A 17549-nucleotide genomic window follows, 5' to 3' on the forward strand; every position below is an offset into this window, starting at 1 on the left:
GGTCCTAAGATTAAGTGTTCTTAGGGCCCACAGCCTAGTGGGTACGTTAGGTAAGTGACTATTAGGACTTGGGGTCCACGTTACCCCCTCACATCAGGCCAGGAGGGGGGTGGGAGCAGGAGCGGTGATGACACACCTCTTGTTACAACAATATGTATCAGCTGCTGACGCTACCTGCCCACAAACACAACGGAGTTGCATATACTGCAGAATGGCAGTGTTGGATCAGACACAGGAGAGTTTCATATACTGCAGAATGGCAGTGTTGGAGCAGACACAGGAGAGTTTCATATACTGCAGAATGGCAGTGTTGGAGCAGACACAGGAGAGTTTCATATACTGCAGAATGGCAGTGTTGATGCAGACACAGACACAGGAGAGTTGCATATACTGCAGAATGGCAGTGTTGGAGCAGACACAGGAGAGTTTCATATACTGCAGAATGGCAGTGTTGCAGCAGACACAGGAGAGTTGTGCATACTGCAGAATGGCAGTGTTGGAGCAGACACAGGAGAGTTTCATATACTGCAGAATGGCAGTGTTGCAGCAGACACAGGAGAGTTGTGCATACTGCAGAATGGCAGTGTTGCAGCAGACACAGGAGAGTTGTGCATACTGCAGATTGGCAGTGTTGCAGCAGACACAGGAGAGTTGTGCATACTGCAGATTGGCAGTGTTGCAGCAGACACAGGAGAGTTGTATATACTGCGGCAGACACAGCAGCATGTCTTTGGTGTCACCAGCAGCAAGTTGTGGCCAGAGATCGTGACAGTGGGAGGTTGAGAAGCACGTAGTCCTTGTCTGGCTAAAATAATGGTACTGCATTGCCGCCAGTGTCCCCTTTGGTACTGCCCTATCACTACGCAGGTCGCGTTAGTATTTCCCCACCATCACCCGTGAGTCGTGTGAGTGTGACCCACCACCACCACCCGTGGGTCGTATGAGTGTGACCCACCACCACCACCCGTGGGTCGTGTGACCCACCACCCGTTGGTCGTGTGTGTGTGTGTGAGTACTGTCCCACCACCACCCGGTGGGTCGTGTGAGTACTGCCCCACCACCACCCAGTGGGTCGTGTGAGTACTACCCCACCACCACCCGTGGGTCGTGTGAGTGTGACCCACCACCCGTGGGTCGTATGAGTGTGACCACCACCACCACCCGTGGGTCGTGTGACCCACCACCCGTTGGTCGTGTGTGTGAGTACTGTCCCACCACCACCCGATGGGTCGAGAGTACTGCCACCACCACCACCCAGTGGGTCGTGTGAGTACTGCCCCACCAACACCCGGTGGGTCGTGTGAGTACTGCCCGACCAACACCCGGTGGGTCGTGTGAGTACTGCCCCACCAACACCCGGTGGGTCGTGTGTGTACTGCCCCACCACCACCCGGTGGGTCGTGAGTACTGCCCGATCAACACCCGGTGGGTCGTGCGAGTACTGCCTACTGCCCTACTATATATATATATATATATATATATATATATATATATATATATATATATATATATATATATATATATATATATATATATATTTATATATTTATATATTTATATATATATTTGGGGAATTAGTTATTTTTTGCGCCACACCACCCCGTTAAGTACTGTACTGTGGTGTCCCTCAGGACTCATTTAGTTTAAAACTCGGGTTGAAACACGACGACCCTCTTCAAGGGAAGATGTTGTTTAATAATACGGGCGTTAGACTTGAGACAAAACAAGAGAGGATCACAATGGGGGGAGGTGGAGGAGAGAGGGAGGAGGGTGGTGGTATCAACTACCAGGCTCCCCTTACACACACACACACACACACCCTCCAACCTCCGCCACTCACATCATCGTCTCCATTAACCGTACTGTGGATAAAGCCAGACAAATTAGATGGACAAAATTTATTATTAAAGTCCCCATAATCATTTATTTAATTGATTTGATACACAAACGAAACAATGTGATAACTGCCCTGGCACAGCTCACGTCATCGTTATCATTACACCATCATCTGGAGACAAGATCCAGGATGCTGGGTAAACAAGGGGCTTTAACAAACCTCACTATCCTAGTTACATATAATCCATCGACTTCCCTTGTTTGTGTCATAGAATCTATCCTCAACTTACCTGCATTGCTTATCCAGTTAGTGATTAAATCCCTTGTACAGTTAACCACTATCTTTACCACAGTACTGGCACTTACCTTTAATTGGCACTAGTTAAGAGACAAAGAGTGTGTGTGTGTGTGTGTGTGTGTGTGTGTGTGTGTGTGTGTGTGTGTGTGTGTGTGTGTGTGTGTGTGTGTGTGTGTGTGTGTGTGTGTGTGTGTTGTTCAGTAAGAAGCGACTACTGTTGAAATTGCTAGCACTGTATATATATATATATATATATATATATATATATATATATATATATATATATATATATATATATATATATATATATATATGTATATATATATATATATATACGATACATAAGGAGGAGAAACAACAAAGAAATTCCATCGGTAACTCAAACACACAAGTGAATCATATAATAAGAGCAGATTGCTTTTGACACGATGTACTAAATGTCAACAACGATATCCGTTTTCTGTGAGAGATTATGTGCTTGGGGAACTAAACTAATCTCATATAACAATGGTATGATCTTAAGTAAACCTAACATAAGACCTCATGGCTTGATCTGAATCTGGTCAGGTCAAGGCAGAGTTTATAGGGTAGTGTGATGTGTGAAGATGGGAGGGATGTGTGTTTGTAGGGTACTGTGTATGGATGGGGATGGGGATGGGAATGTGTGTGTGTGTGTGTGTTTTCCTAAAGTACTATCACACACAACGGGCGACATAATAATGAGCTGTATTGTGGTTACTATCAGCTGGATCTGGTAACACCCTCCACTATGGGGAATTTACACGCTGTTACAACGCCCAGATTACTACTACCATCGCGTTGAAACTCCAGAGAGAGACGCCACAAACGAGTAATAATTTATCTGTACAATACGTCATCTTTATGCTAATTACTCCAATTTTATTTTATCAAAGTGTAGTTTGGTAAGAAGTCCCGATCATGTACAGAATATAATTTTGTAGTTCGGGGCCTATGTGACCTGAAACTCTCATTTGTACCTTTCAAACAACACTAATATAGCCTTTTCAGACGCTAAATCTACACGGAGAAATGTGCCCATCCTTAACACACACACACACACACACACAGGACCTGGAGGGCGTAGGTCCAAGAGGTGGGGATGATAGCCAACACTCACACTGGTGACTCATGGCTCCAGGTAGCTTCAACACCACCATCATGTTGATTTTCGTACCCTAATAAGTGTTAAGTGACAGCTACCTAACTTAAAGTCTCTGAATAGTTTGGGTGTCATTTTTATCGATGTTGGTTTATCGTTAGATGCGTTCTTGACATATTCACTAATAAAATGAACTTAACGTAGGAGTTTCACACGGCGCCACACTACTGCGTTCCTCTAGCCCTGAACCACCAGTACCGCCTTTGCCATTCTCCAACTCCCCGTTATGGACGTTACTGATCTTTAAGGATAATCTCATATACGTTACTTAATACCGTAGGCCATGGAAGGATAGTTTACGAGGTCTGTTAACGAACTATTATCTAACTAAAGGAAGTTATTTAGCAGACGACACAAAGTGGGCCATTATAGCAGAGTAGAGACGCGTTACCACCAACCTTGTCCGTTACCGTGTATCAGTGTTCTACAGGATGTTTGTACTAACTATAAAGCTTCGTTGAGGTGAAGACAGGAGGAGAATGGGAAGCGAAGATTGGATGGAGAGGTAAGAAGAGGGTGAGGAGACTAGGAGGGGGTGGGGAGGAAGGAGGAGGAGGGTGAGAAGACGAAGAAGGGGGAGGTAGGAAGAGGAGAGTGGGGGGGCAGGGGAGGAGAGTGGGGGGTGGCAGGGGGAGAGAGTGGGGGTGGCAGGGGAGGAGAGTGGAGGGTGGCAGGGGGAGGAGAGTAGGGGGGCAGGGGGTGTGGGAAGGAGCCCCTCGCCAGGAAGTGGAGAACCTGGTAATATGTTGTGGGAGGGAAGAAGGGAAGTGGTCAAGCAAATTGAGGTTCGTCGACAAGCACAGGGAGTAACGAGGAGCCAGATGCACGTACCTAGACACGACACGACTACCTAGACACGAACACCTGTACGTAAACAGTGAGATTTATACAGATAGTGAAGATATACGTACAGACTGGCAATGTCGATGTATAAAATGGTAAATAATTCACAAGTGCACGTATCAAGTATTGTACCTGAAACAGTAAAGGGTGTACACGTGCAACACAAACTGGTCATATGGGCCCCAACCTGTCTCAATTATTGGGAGTGGCAGACCAGGTATAATAGACTCCAGTCTTAAGAGGCTATGATTATAATGGACGGATATGCTAATGGTTAGGTGAGGTTGGGTTAAGTTGGGGCCCAGTAGGACATGAATCCATCAGGACTGAGGCTCATATGACCAATCATGTGGAATATATACTTATATAAAACGAGTAAATGGAGTTGTGAAAACCGTAGACACAGAGATGAATCACGTTAACGATAAACTCACAATAACTGGAGAATTGAATTAAAGCAAATATTGCCACAGTCACTCAAATTCAGAAGAAAAAATACACAGACAAAGGCGACTGAGACACATTTAAGTGACAGGACACACAAGCACACAGAACAAGCAGAGTCGAAGGCCATCACACTGTCGCCCTGACACGAAAACACAAAATCGAAGACGACGACTCTGGACTCTAAATTAAGGGGAAACTGAATCAGAAAGGCTAAGGTGGTTCGGCTGTACGTAACAGACAGACAGACTGACAGTACTCGCTATCCTCCCCGCCATTCACAAGTCAAGAACACCTGCGTGAGAGCAACAACAATAAAGCGAGACGCCAGCATGTAGGAGTTGAGGGGCGGGAGGCAGTCGTCGGCAGGTGCACAACCTCCCCCCCTCCCCTCCCTACCAAGGTCAAGATTGCCAAGGCTCCTCCCGGCTCTTCGAGACCCACGGAGTGACTGGCTAGTGAAGGGAAACCCGCATCTGGGTGGTGGAGGGAGCTACCTGGCGCCTCTACCACCTGTGGGCAGGAGGAAGGCGGTGGAAAGGTTATAGACAATTGGTCAATAGACTTGGTAAGTGTCTCCCTGTTGGTGGGAACTGTCTGCTGGTGGGAATGTTGTCTTCCATCAACGTTAAAAAATGCAGGTAATTGACTTTGGTATTTCAGACGGCAGTGATAACCGATTCTCAAAGACCTGAGCTCAGATAGTGTAGCTTGAAGGTGCAGTGTGTTGGTGGTACTGAGGACGTGTAGCGCCGACACAGTTTTGAGATGGCTTCATCAGTCAAATGGTCAGACTGGTTTTGCGGGATTGTACACGTTTTTTTTCTTTAGAATGATTCAGTGCTTGTAAAATATTGCTCCGATCCTTTGTTATCAACATATTGTCTTCGACCCAACAGACGACTCCATGTTTATGAATAAATTAAAAAATCGCCGTACCTGGACTGTTGTCTCTGAATAAACGATATGAAAACGAGCTAAAAAGTTTGATATTACCTGAAGATTTAACTTCCCCAACTTAATTAACCTGAAGATAAACCATCTTGATGCTACCTGGGAGGGGGGTAAGTAAGGTTAGCGTTAGGTTAAGTTAGTATTAGGGTGGTTAATCTTTAGGTTATGTTGACTTGTGGGTGGTTAATCTTAAGGTGATCCAAAGGTTACCCTAGAATTAGAGGAAGTCGCCTTAAAGCACTGCACCGACCCACGTCTGGTCAAACTTCATTCCAGAGCAAGAGAACGACTGAGCCTTCAACCTCTACCATAAACCTGACGAGAGGAGTCTACACGCGAGGTTAAGTCATGGTTGGGTTATGGTAGGGTAGGTTAAATTAGGTTGGGTTGAGTTGGATTAGGTTTAAGTTAGGTTAATTTGGATTGAAGTTAGGCCACAGTTAGTGTTAATTTTCAATGTTATCGGAAAGAAGTTGACCTACGAACGCCACACACACACCAGATACTTGACTTTCAATCTCAACTAAACCTCGATGACCAGCTTTCGTAGTTGTCTGATCATTGAGTGCATACGTTAAGGCTGGCGGAAGAGTTTAGCTATAGACAGACACACCTGCTGTTGTTGGTAAGGTTGAGGACACATTAGCATAACACGCCCGGCTCTACCATAAAGGGAAGGTGTGTTGGATGCCACTATCTTCCTCGGCTTCTTTGTCAGGTGAGGGAGAAAAACTCACTGTTTTCGGAAAATTACATAAAATGAAGATAAAGACGAGCAATTATGAAGGATCCCGTACAAATTATAGAGGTAACATCAATAATTACTAAAGAGAAAAGGGGAGGTAAGATGGATGAAGATGAGACGAAAAACCACAGAGGGAGAGTCTTAATACGTAATGAATAAAGAGATCCCAGGCAGGTAGACAGTTAGTTACCTGAGATGCACACTAACAACGCGCTACAACAGTTGACTCATTCTGATGAAGCCAGTTACTATGCAGGTCTCATAATAGAGCCAGTCAGTACAGGTCTTATAATAGAGCCAGTCAGTACAGGTCTTATAATAGAGCCAGTCAGTACAGGCCTTATAATAGAGCCAGTCAGTACAGGTCTTATAATAGAGCCAGTCAGTACAGGTCTTATAATAGAGCCAGTCAGTACAGGTCTTATAATAGAACCAGTCAGTACAGGTCTTATAATAGAGCCAGTCAGTACAGGTCTTATAATAGAGCCAGTCAGTACAGGTCTTTTAATAGAACCAGTCAGTACAAGTCTTATAATAGAACCAGTCAGTACAGGTCTTATAATAGAACCAGTCAGTACAGGTCTTATAATAGAGCCAGTCAGTACAGGCCTTATAATAGAGCCAGTCAGTACAGGTCTTATAATAGAGCCAGTCAGTACAGGTCTTATAATAGAACCAGTCAGTACAGGTCTTATAATATCACCAGTCAGTACAGGTCTTATAATAGAACCAGTCAGTACAGGTCTTATAATAGAACCAGTCAGTACAGGTCTTATAATAGAACCAGTCAGTACAGGTCTTATAATAGAACCAGTCAGTACAGGTCTTATAGAAGCCAATCAGTTTACAGACGTCTAGACAACCACAATAGAGAAGGGTCGCCCAGATAGCTACCACGAATACTGGTGTCCTTATCATGGCAGCACACCCAGCTTGTGTCTCAAAATATCAACCATTGTGTTTTTATTTCTTATGCTCTGATTTCTGAGACAGTTAACTAAAATAAAAAGTCGTGTCTTTCTTTTTTTTTTTTTTACTGAACTTTACACAACAACAACAGTGAAAACTAAACTCTGGAATTATTGTCTCTCTCTGAATTCTGACTTGATTGCCAGAATTGATATGTTGTTTTTCAGTGATGTCTTTTAAAGGTATAGATAGGACGATACAACTGTCAGCAGCAGGGTGTCAGGCGTTTACAGGGGTGGAGCAACCGACCCTCCGCTGACATTTTGTAAATAGGGAGCTACGTGGCGGACAACACAAGCATTTTACACAGTGTAGATCTAATCACGACGAAGATACAAAAGCCATTGTGTCTATGGAAGGGGAGGCGGGCATAGAGGGTCATTGAACATTACAGAGAGAGAGAGAGAGAGAGAGAGAGAGAGAGAGAGAGAAAAGAGAGAGAGAGAGAAAAGAGAGAGAGAGAAAAGAGAGAGAGAAAAGAGAGAGAGAAAAGAGAGAGAAAAGAGAGAGAAAAGAGAGAGAGAGAAAAGAGAGAAAAGAGAGAGAGAGAGAGAAAAGAGAGAGGAGAAAAGAGAGAGAGAGAGAGAGAGAGAGAGAGAGAGAGAGAGAGAGAGAGAGAGAGAAAGAGAAGAGAGAGAGAGAGAGAGAGAGAGAGAGAGAGAGAGAGAGAGAGAGAGACTCCCTAGAAGACAAAAACAAGGGCAGTGTGAGTGGCCGTGGACACACCAATTTGTACCCAGGACCAGAGCGGCAACATGACTTCCCTGGACATGGACGCTCTCTCCTCTCCCCCCTTCACCTCAAGCCGGCCGGGTACATGTCGGAGAGTTGGTCGGCTTCATGTGGTCGGATATAACCCCACCGTAATCCCTTTTAGTCAAATACACCGTTTATCTGTTGGAAGTAACGGCAAAATTCCCCGTATATAAGCATAGTTTACACTGACGTTAAAATAATGAATTGTAAGTCGATTAGGCCGGGTGTTGAGAGTGGTCATGCGGATGCTGTGAAAGGAGCGACTGTAGTTGGAATAATGCAATAATTAAGAGAAGTAGGAGAGAATGGACGATACATGGCAAATTAAGGATGATTCACCTGCTGATTAGTAATATACAGTTGGAAGACTTTATGTAAACAAAATTATTTCCGAGATTGACCAGCATTGATTGGTTCTGAGACGGTCTATGATAATTATAATAATAACAACAATGATAATAATAATAACGATAATAACTACAACACTGGCCAAAGAATGTTACAATACTGACCTGGGATTATTCAGTGGTCATCAAAAGTGGTGCAAAACACTGATTGGAAATAATAGTATATAATTATGTTGATTGGGGATATGAGACGTTGGTTGAGAATTATAAAATGCTGACTTGGAATTATGCAATCTAGATCATGAGTGATGCAATATTGAACAGGAATGATGCAATATTTATTAGGAATGAGAACCTTGATTAAGAATGATACAATATTAATGAAGATAAATTGTATTGGTGCTTATGGAATGTTGACATTTTTATTAGGGAATGTTTCGGTGTTTGATTAAAAATTATGCATTATTCATTTACATTTATTGAAATTTTAAGAAAAATGGAAGCAATTCTGATTTTCAAATTATAAGTTAATCCCCCCTCCCCCCCCCACACACACACACAAAACTAAAAGTACTGATGACAGACAACAAGATATAGATAAATTGATAAATATTATGTATAGGTATATAGGTAAATGGGTGAACAGATAAATGAATATACAGATATAATTAACTATAAGTGGATAAACGGATGGAGAGATATTCAATAAAATCGCCTTACAAAATAATTTAAGGATTGTTAAGAAGTGCTGATGACACTAAAATAGGACGTGTTATTAAATCTGACGAGGACTCCGCAAAACTACAGGAAGATCTAAACAAATTTTTCGAATGGTCTGAAAAATGGCAGATGAAATTCAACGTGGAGAAATGTAAAGTACTCAGTATAGGAGATGTAAACAGGGAAACCAGATATCAGATGAACAACAATGCCATAGAGAAATCCGACTGCGGGAGAGATTTAGGAGTAATGATAAGTAGGAACCTTAAGCCAAGTAAACAATGTGTTTTTGCTCGTAACAAGGCTAATAAAGTACTTGGGTTCATACAAAGGAGTGTTAGTTACAAGACTAGCGAGGTCATCCTAAAACTGTATCTTGCTCTTGTGAGACCACACCTGGATTACGCAGTTCAGTTCTGGTCACCGTATTACAGAATGGATATAGAATCCTTGGAAAGAATTCAGAGGAGAATGACAAAACTAATCCCGGGCATTAGGATCCTTGAGTATAGAGACAGGTTAAAGCATCTTAATTTGCACTCCCTCGAGAGACGTAGAGCGAGGGGCGACCTGATAGAGGTGTATAAGTGGAAGTCAGGGCTAAACAAAGGGGACATTACAAAGGTACTCAAACTATCCAACCAGGAGCGAACTCGTAACAATGGTTTTAAATTAGACAAATTTAGATTTAGGGGTGAAATAGGTAAACACTGGTTTGGAAACAGAGTTGTGGATGAATGGAACAAGTTGCCAAATATCATCATTAACTCGAATACGCTGAATAGCTTCAAACATAGGTTGGATGCTTATATGAGCAATAGGGGTTGGGTGTAAACGGGACTGCCCAGTATGGGCCAATAGGCCCGCTGCAGTTTCCTCCATTCTTATGTTCTTAAGTGTGCTAGTGAGGAGGGGAGGGAGTAGACATGGGCGAAAACAGTTTTATACGACCAACGCGACTTCGAGGAAAGTTCTTCTCGGCGCTTTCGTGGGGACACTTGTATCGGAGTGTGCCAGTGACTCTGAAGCAGCTGGCACTAGATGACATCAATGCCAGAGGTCAGCAATAACTAAGATTATTCGGAGGAGGGGATACACGGGATCACTTGAAGATTAGACACCCCAGCATATTTCATCCAATTAATAAATAGAGTAACAACCCGGGGAGCTGAGGTCCAACACATCTTACAGTGGTCTTAACTAACCAGTGACGAGACAGGTATACAGGACACGACAGGTGTTCCTCTAACACTCATTTTTATATGATTACATAGTTGGTGGATGTCAAGATTAACACTATGTACAGTTATGGTGTACAGAGGATTGCAGCTGGTCGTAGTACCATGTGGTGGTGGTGCAGGAAGGGCTTCTACTGTGAGTCACGGCCGGTCAAGTTACTCAGTTCGCCCGCACGCTTGCAAGCCACTGTACACACGGCCAACGAAGAGTCAACAACGCGGGGGAGGTTCGTTGGCTTCTCCCATGGTGTCCGGGAGGCCCTCTGGCGATAGTCAACAAGAGATGTGTGTACACAAATAGTTCTACTTGTAAGGATATGACAATGTATCACGCAGTTTTTTCTAACATCGTTGCAGCTGTTGCATTCGCGGTAAACTCGACTTATTTATTACAAGTTGAAAACCACAGGCATGTCACACCCAGACGGCACGGCGGACTGTCCTGACCGAGGCGGCTGGCAACACTCACGCCAACATACGACTGATGAAAAGATGTCTCGACAACCTCGTGTTTACAAGTACTCAAATTACTAAATAAGTACTTGTGTTCCTAATCATTATATAATGTATGACTATATAAAGAACTGAAACCTTTGGACAAATATGCAATCTAACTAATAAACAACGAAAAACTCTAGAGAAGTTGGCAATACGGGGACATAACAAATAAAACATGTCACTGTCAGTACTGAAGGCCAGACGATGTATAGTAAATAACCCACATTGCTGTCCAGTTGTAGGAGGAGGATACCATAACTCACGTGCTACTGATAACACGTGACAAGGCAAGTTGTGGATGCACTGGATGGTGATGTTCACACACGGCTTAATTATATAGCCGATAATTAAACTCCTTTATATGTATTGAGTTAGAGCACAACTGACATGTATGGTTTGTGTAAATGGTTGTTATATGTGTTTTATGTGTGACAAGTATATCGAGTTAATTTTGTTTATTGCACATCTTTTATTTCATTGAAGTGCTCGTGTCTGGGTCGAGGTGAATATCTTTTTGTTTGGCGTCAGTGTGACACCTCTAGTTACAATGTTGGCGTGGACAAGAGAGAGAGTAGCAGTGAGGCTGGAGGCCACACTCAACACTTACCACAAGACACAGCGAGAAGCACGAGGACGGACACTCAAGTTTCAGAGGAGATGCACAAGGTCAGATCTTCCCTCCAACGTTCACAACAACACCGCACTAGACTGTGCAGAGAAGGCGCAGGCTTCTTGGTCGTATCTATATACACTTGTACAAGTAAAGATTCACAAACAGGTTGTAATACTATATCACTGTGTGGATAACTTTTCGAGTAGCAGCCACGTGCACGTCCGTCCCAGGTAGGGTCCCTAGGCGGAGTGGTCAACAGGCTATAGAAGGAACTGACGTCCACCCCGCGCGACGACCGAGCAGGTAATGCAGGTCCGGGACTCACTGTGTGTGAGAAGCAGCCTTGGGAAGGGGTAACGTAGCCACTCCACAAAGGTAAAGCATTATTCATTTCGTCACGTCTTGTACACCATTTTTATGTTTGTCAGATGGTGATGGTAGCAGAGAGTAGACTCACAACTGAATGATGCAAACATTCACTTCGTCTATGGCAAAATAAAGAATCCTGAGGATGCTGGTGTGTGGCAACACTGGCTCAGTGTACGTCATTATACAGTAAATGTTTTACCATGTGTGGAGTTAGCACCTCACGCTTTATCGCACTGGACTGACATGTGTGTCAGTCATCATTTATATAAGTGAATTAGATATGTAAAATGTAACTAACTGTATATAGTAAGAGAAGAGTACAAGTTTGGATGTTCTCACAGGCCTGGCAGGTGGGGAACCCATGTAGGGTGGAGCACGTGCCTTGGTGACGTCACTAGTCTCGCTACACAGGAAGTTACAAGTAATGTTACAGTCATTTAACACTCATTTTCATCTAAGGATTTTCACTAAAATCCCACAGAGTCGGACGTCCTAGAGGAAACACTCACCGATAATTCCAGGAACGAGTGACGTCACGTTGTACCAATTAACGAGAGAGTACCTTTACAACAGATACCTGTTAGGTGTCGTGCAATGGTGAAACTCTCATCCGCGGTCACTGTAAACCTGACGCAGACACTCCACAGGTGTGTGTGTGTGTGTGTGTGTGTGTGTGTGTGTGTGTGTGTGTGTGTGTGTCAGCAGCTACACCACAACAACTGGGGTACAGGTGTGTGCGTGTCAGCAGCTACACCACAACAACTGGGGTACAGGTGTGTGTGTGTCAGCAGCTACACCACAACAACTGGGGTACAGGTGTGTGCGTGTCAGCAGCTACACCACAACAACTGGGGTACAGGTGTGTGTGTGTCAGCAGCTACACCACAACAACTGGGGTACAGGTGTGTGCGTGTCAGCAGCTCACACGGCTGGACAAGCGGAGAGGACGGGCAGGTGAGGCCTGGCTAGGTAGTGAGGGAGGACTGGGCGGACCACACTGCTGGTGGAGGTCAGGGATGATAGAGGGGCGTGTGGGTGGGACGGAGGATGGCGCCGGGAACACTGAGGGAAGGGCGGAGATATCCAGGGCCAGCACCAGGGGCAAGAGGGCTGGCATCATAAAGGACCCTCACTTACGGATAAAGAGAGTGGGAGAAGCACGTGGCGCAGCGGGCGGTTTGGGGGGGTGTTGTCTACTGTGGCAGCTGATGTTTATAAACACATAACTGTCAAAGTAGGTGGATAAAGACTTTGAGTCGATAAATACTTATTTTTCATATACAGTTTAAGTTAAGGTAGTGGGATAGCGTTCTGGAACACACTTGAGTAGAGTGAAGGTTAGGTTAGGATTTTATGATGTAAATAAACATAACGACTCCTGAAAACATGGTTGATGAGGAAATAGTGGTGGGTAGTGTGAGTGAGGACCGAACACCACCACATTCTAAGTAACTGTGAAGGGGAGGGGGAGAGGAGCAGTTCGTGGTAAGGCAGCCATGTGCGGGGAGCGGAGGACACGAGGTAGGATCGTGTTGAGGAAGACTGTGTAGGGAAGGGGGAATGAAGGGAGGGAGGGGTTAGAAGAGAGTAGTCGGGGGGAAGGGGAGGGGAGGTGTGTCCACCTGGAGGTCGAAGGTAGGTAAGACAGGAGGGAGGGAAGGAGATAGAGGTGAGGTGGGAGAGGAGGGACACGGCTACCCACTCCTTTCAGCCACACGCCACCAGCCTCACCACCACACACACACACACACACACACACATAATAGCTCCGTTCTGCCATTAACCTCCAGCCACTCTTGACATAGTATCTCCACGTCTCACTCTCAGTGTATAATACGTAGTAACACCCACAACGTAAGGGCACTTCTACTGAGGAGTGAGAAAGTGGCTAGCCTTGAAACAGCCCAACCGAGAGACGAGAGACGGCCTGGACAACTTGTCTAACCTTTGTGAGTTTGTGTGCAATGAGACGTGGGGGATGGTGGGAGGGAGGGGAGAGAAGAGACAGAGAGAGAAGGTGAGGGGGGGTATAAAGAAAGAGGGAGGCATAGCGAAGCAGAAAATGAGAGGAAGGCATAGCAAATCAGGGAGAGAGGAAGGGAGACAGGGAAGGTGGTGGAAAGGGAGGGAAGTATAGCAAAGCAGGGAGAAAGAGGGAAGGAAGGAGGAAGAGGGATGAAGGTGGGAGAGAAGGAAGGAAGGTAGAGAGAATGAGAGAGACAGAGACTCTGGAGAGATAAAAAGGGGTAGAGCGAGAGTGGATGAAATACAGGGGTGTGACTGGGAGAAAAGAGACAGAGAGGGAGAGGAAAGAAGGAAGTATAAAAGAAACGGAGAGATGGAAGTTAGTATGACATATGGAGGGGAGGTAAGGGAAGGAGAGAGAGAGAGAGGGGGGAGGGATCATTTAGGGTGACATACGGAGAGGGTGTGGGCCAATGTGTGAGACGTATGGAGAGAAGTGGGACATTTTGTAAGAACTATGAAAGTGTGGAGGGTGTGTGAAATATTTCGTGAGAACTGAGAGAATTGAGAACTATATAGGAAATAAAGACACATTATTAAACAAATCAGCAGAGGTCCCAGTTTCTCGCTGCACAGACCACAGCATAAGACAGCTTAGGTCTCAAATAAGTGATGTGAAGCTTCGATGGATTAAAATTAATATACAGTTAGTTACGGCAGGTGAGAGGGTACAGGTAGGGTTGGGGTGGTGAAGGTGGGGAAGGGGGTAGAGACAGGTCTGGGATGGGTAGGGGGATGACATAGAGATGTTGGGTGTGAGATAGAAGGGGTTGGGTGTGAGATAGAAGGGGTTGGGTGTGAGATAGAAGGGCTGGGTGTGAGATAGAAGGGGTTGGGTGAGATTGGGGTGAGATAAAGAGGTTGGGGTGAGATAGATGGGGTTGGGGTGAGATAGAAGGGTTGGGGTGAGATAAAGAGGTTAGGGGTGAGATAAAGAGGTTGGGGTGTGAGATAAAAGGGGTTGGGTGAGATAGAAGGGGCCAAGTGTGAGATAGAAGGGGTGGGTGAGATAGAAGGGTTGGGTTGGGTTGGGTGTGAGATAGAAGGGGTTGGGTGTGAGATAGAAGGGGTTGGGTGTGAGATAGAAGGGGTTGGGTGTGAGATAAAAGGGGTTGGGTGTGAGATAAAAGGGGTTGGGTGTGAGATAGAAGGGGGGGTGGAATAAAAGTTGGGTGAGATAAAGAGGTTGGGTGTGAGATAAAAGGGTTGGGTGTGAGATAAAGAGGTTAGGGTGAGATAGAAGGGTTAGAAGGTTGGGTGTGAGATAGAAGGGGTTGGGTGTGAGATTTGGGTGAGATAAAAGGGGTTGGGTGTGAGATAAAAAGGGGTTGGGGTGAGCAAAGAGGTTAGGGTGAGATAAAGAGGTTGGGTGTGAGATAAAAGGGGTTGGGTGTGAGATAAAGAGGTTAGGGTGAGATAGAAGGGTTGGGTGTGAGATAGAAGGGTTGGGTGTGAGATAAAAGGGGTTGGGTGTGAGATAGAAGGGGTTGGGTGTGAGATAAAAGGGGTTGGGTGTGAGATAAAAGGGGTTGGGTGTGAGATAAAAGGGGTTGGGTGTGAGATAGAAGGGGTTGGGGGTGAGATAAAGAGGTTAGGGTGAGATAGATAGCGGAGGTCATCAAGTAGTATATACAGGAGAGTTAGAAATAAACAAGAACAAATTATCTTTTCGTTTTTCGAAATTTGTTCCTTTTGTGTAGACACTAAGACTTAGTGAACAACGCTTAAGGACCTTGTTAGTTGAAGCTCCCGAAACTAAGACTTAGTGAACAGGGATTAAAAGACCCTGACTCATGAAGCACCTAAACTTAAACTAAGTGTCAGTGAACGACAATAAGAGACCCTGACCGTAAAATACATTAGCACAACACAACAGACTAACACCACACCAGTCAACTCGTGGCCAGCCTGACAAAACAATTCATAATGGCTTGGTTTAAGACCCTGACCTAGTAATTACACAAGCCGCTGCCTGGGTCACGTGACTCGGGCGGCCAGTGTGTGTGTGTGTGTGTGTGTGTGTGTGTGTGTCACTATATTTGTGTGTATGTCTATCACTGTCGCATGTAAGGACAAAATCTATTTATCTACCTATCTATCAGTCCACACACACCCAGGGCGGATACAGGCTCAAGGGGGCCCTGGGGTCCGGATCCCCTTTTCATCAGGAAAGTCCAATAATTTTCTTTTAATGCAGTCTTGTACTCAGACGCTTTTGTAGAGTAAAAAGTAATTACTATTGACTTTAGAATATCTCCTAATATCAATTGCACATGGCTACAATATGGCCTCAAAATGCCCATGATATTGGTCAGATTTCAAACAATTTCGGGGAGGGGGGGGGGGGCTTACAGAGTCCTCTCAAAACCCCCCAGTTGGATGGGCTCGCTTTCCTCGCCATGTTCCCCCACCCAAAACTTCTTGGACCCCCTTTTTTGTATTCCTGGATCCGCCCCTGCACACACACCTCATACACAACGTGTATATATATATTTAGAAATGCGTTAATGTCATCAAAAGCATAATTACACAGATTAGCTATCTCTGTCTTAGTAGTCTGTTTAAGAGATTAAGTCTCCTCGTACGCTAATTGTGACAATTGTAACGTGGATACAGTTGACTGTATTTGTGTTCATGTGTGGATGTGTATCTGTAACTGTTATCTTTCCATCTTTCTTCCTCATACTACTACTACTGCTCATACTACTACTACTACTCGTACTACTACTACTATTATTATTATTATTTTGTTTTTGTTTTCACTCCATATACCCTGGCATCCTTCAACTCTCATCAGATATTCAAGAACCGGGTTGCTTGACTGTGTTTATCATCCTCAACATATTTTCCTCATTACTCACAGTGATGGGGTCGAGTGTGAGTAGGGCGGTCAGTGCCTCCCGCGTATAACTGTATGTAGTATCATCATCATAACTCAAGAACCGTAAGAGCTACTACAGTCCTTATACTGGACGACCTCTACAGGTGATATTGTGCGTCTTGGGTTCGAAGGGTGAAAGGTCAAGGTCATGGTTTTTAATAGAGTTAATTACTGGTCAGCACGTGTCTCGGGTGTAGTTCTGTCTGTTGATGTTGTTACTCTTCTTGACAAAGGTATGGCATGAATTTAACATCTGGGATATCCTGAAGATTAACCTCCTCCCAGTTTATTTTACCTGTTGTTTAACGTTTCTAAAGCTATTTGAGGGGGTTAGGTTAGGTTAGCTTAGATTGTTTTTTACGGGAATTAGCCCACCTGGGCACAGGTTAATGACCCACATCAGGGCCTGGGTGGGCGGGGGGAATATAATAATAAATAAATAATAATAATACAAATTTAATTATAACAAATAATAAAAATATGATATAATAATAATAAATAAGAAGAAGAAAAAATACCGAGAACCCATATACCTGTATGTATGTTGTGTTGTCAAAGTAAGAGAAACAATTGAGACCCTGCAATTGTGTGTAAATGAGGCAGAAAGTCAGATCAGCAACCTGGGACTTGGTCACATACAGCAGCAGGGTCTACCATTAAACAATATATTGCACTTCCAATATCTTCTCAGACGGTAGTACCTCCCTGTTTGATAGCTGCCTACTACCTACTCGGGTAAAATATAGAAAGCAGTTTTAAGGTACGAGTGTGGAGCTTCTGTTGCGAAACGTGTCCTCAGGTCAAGCCTTCCCTGAACTGACCTGACTTGACAC

General features: G+C 44.5%; 1 protein-coding gene across 5 annotated transcripts in view; it reads right to left on the reverse strand.

The window, feature by feature from the left end:
* The window catches only part of LOC121869784 (innexin inx2-like), a 113379-nt gene that overhangs the window by 20169 nt on the left and 75661 nt on the right, over positions 1-17549 (reverse strand). The window contains exon 1 of one of the 5 annotated variants that reach the window (XM_042371349.1): positions 11436-11735. The exons of the other annotated variants lie outside the window; for them this stretch is intronic. The gene's annotated coding sequence lies outside the window, so the exon portion shown is untranslated. Of the gene's footprint in view, positions 1-11435; positions 11736-17549 lie in introns of those variants that run through there. 5 annotated transcript variants of the gene reach the window in all.

The sequence above is a fragment of the Homarus americanus genome, unplaced genomic scaffold (assembly GCF_018991925.1).
Source record: "Homarus americanus isolate GMGI-L3 unplaced genomic scaffold, GMGI_Hamer_2.0 scaffold17515, whole genome shotgun sequence".
Taxonomy (NCBI): Eukaryota; Metazoa; Arthropoda; class Malacostraca; order Decapoda; family Nephropidae; genus Homarus; species Homarus americanus.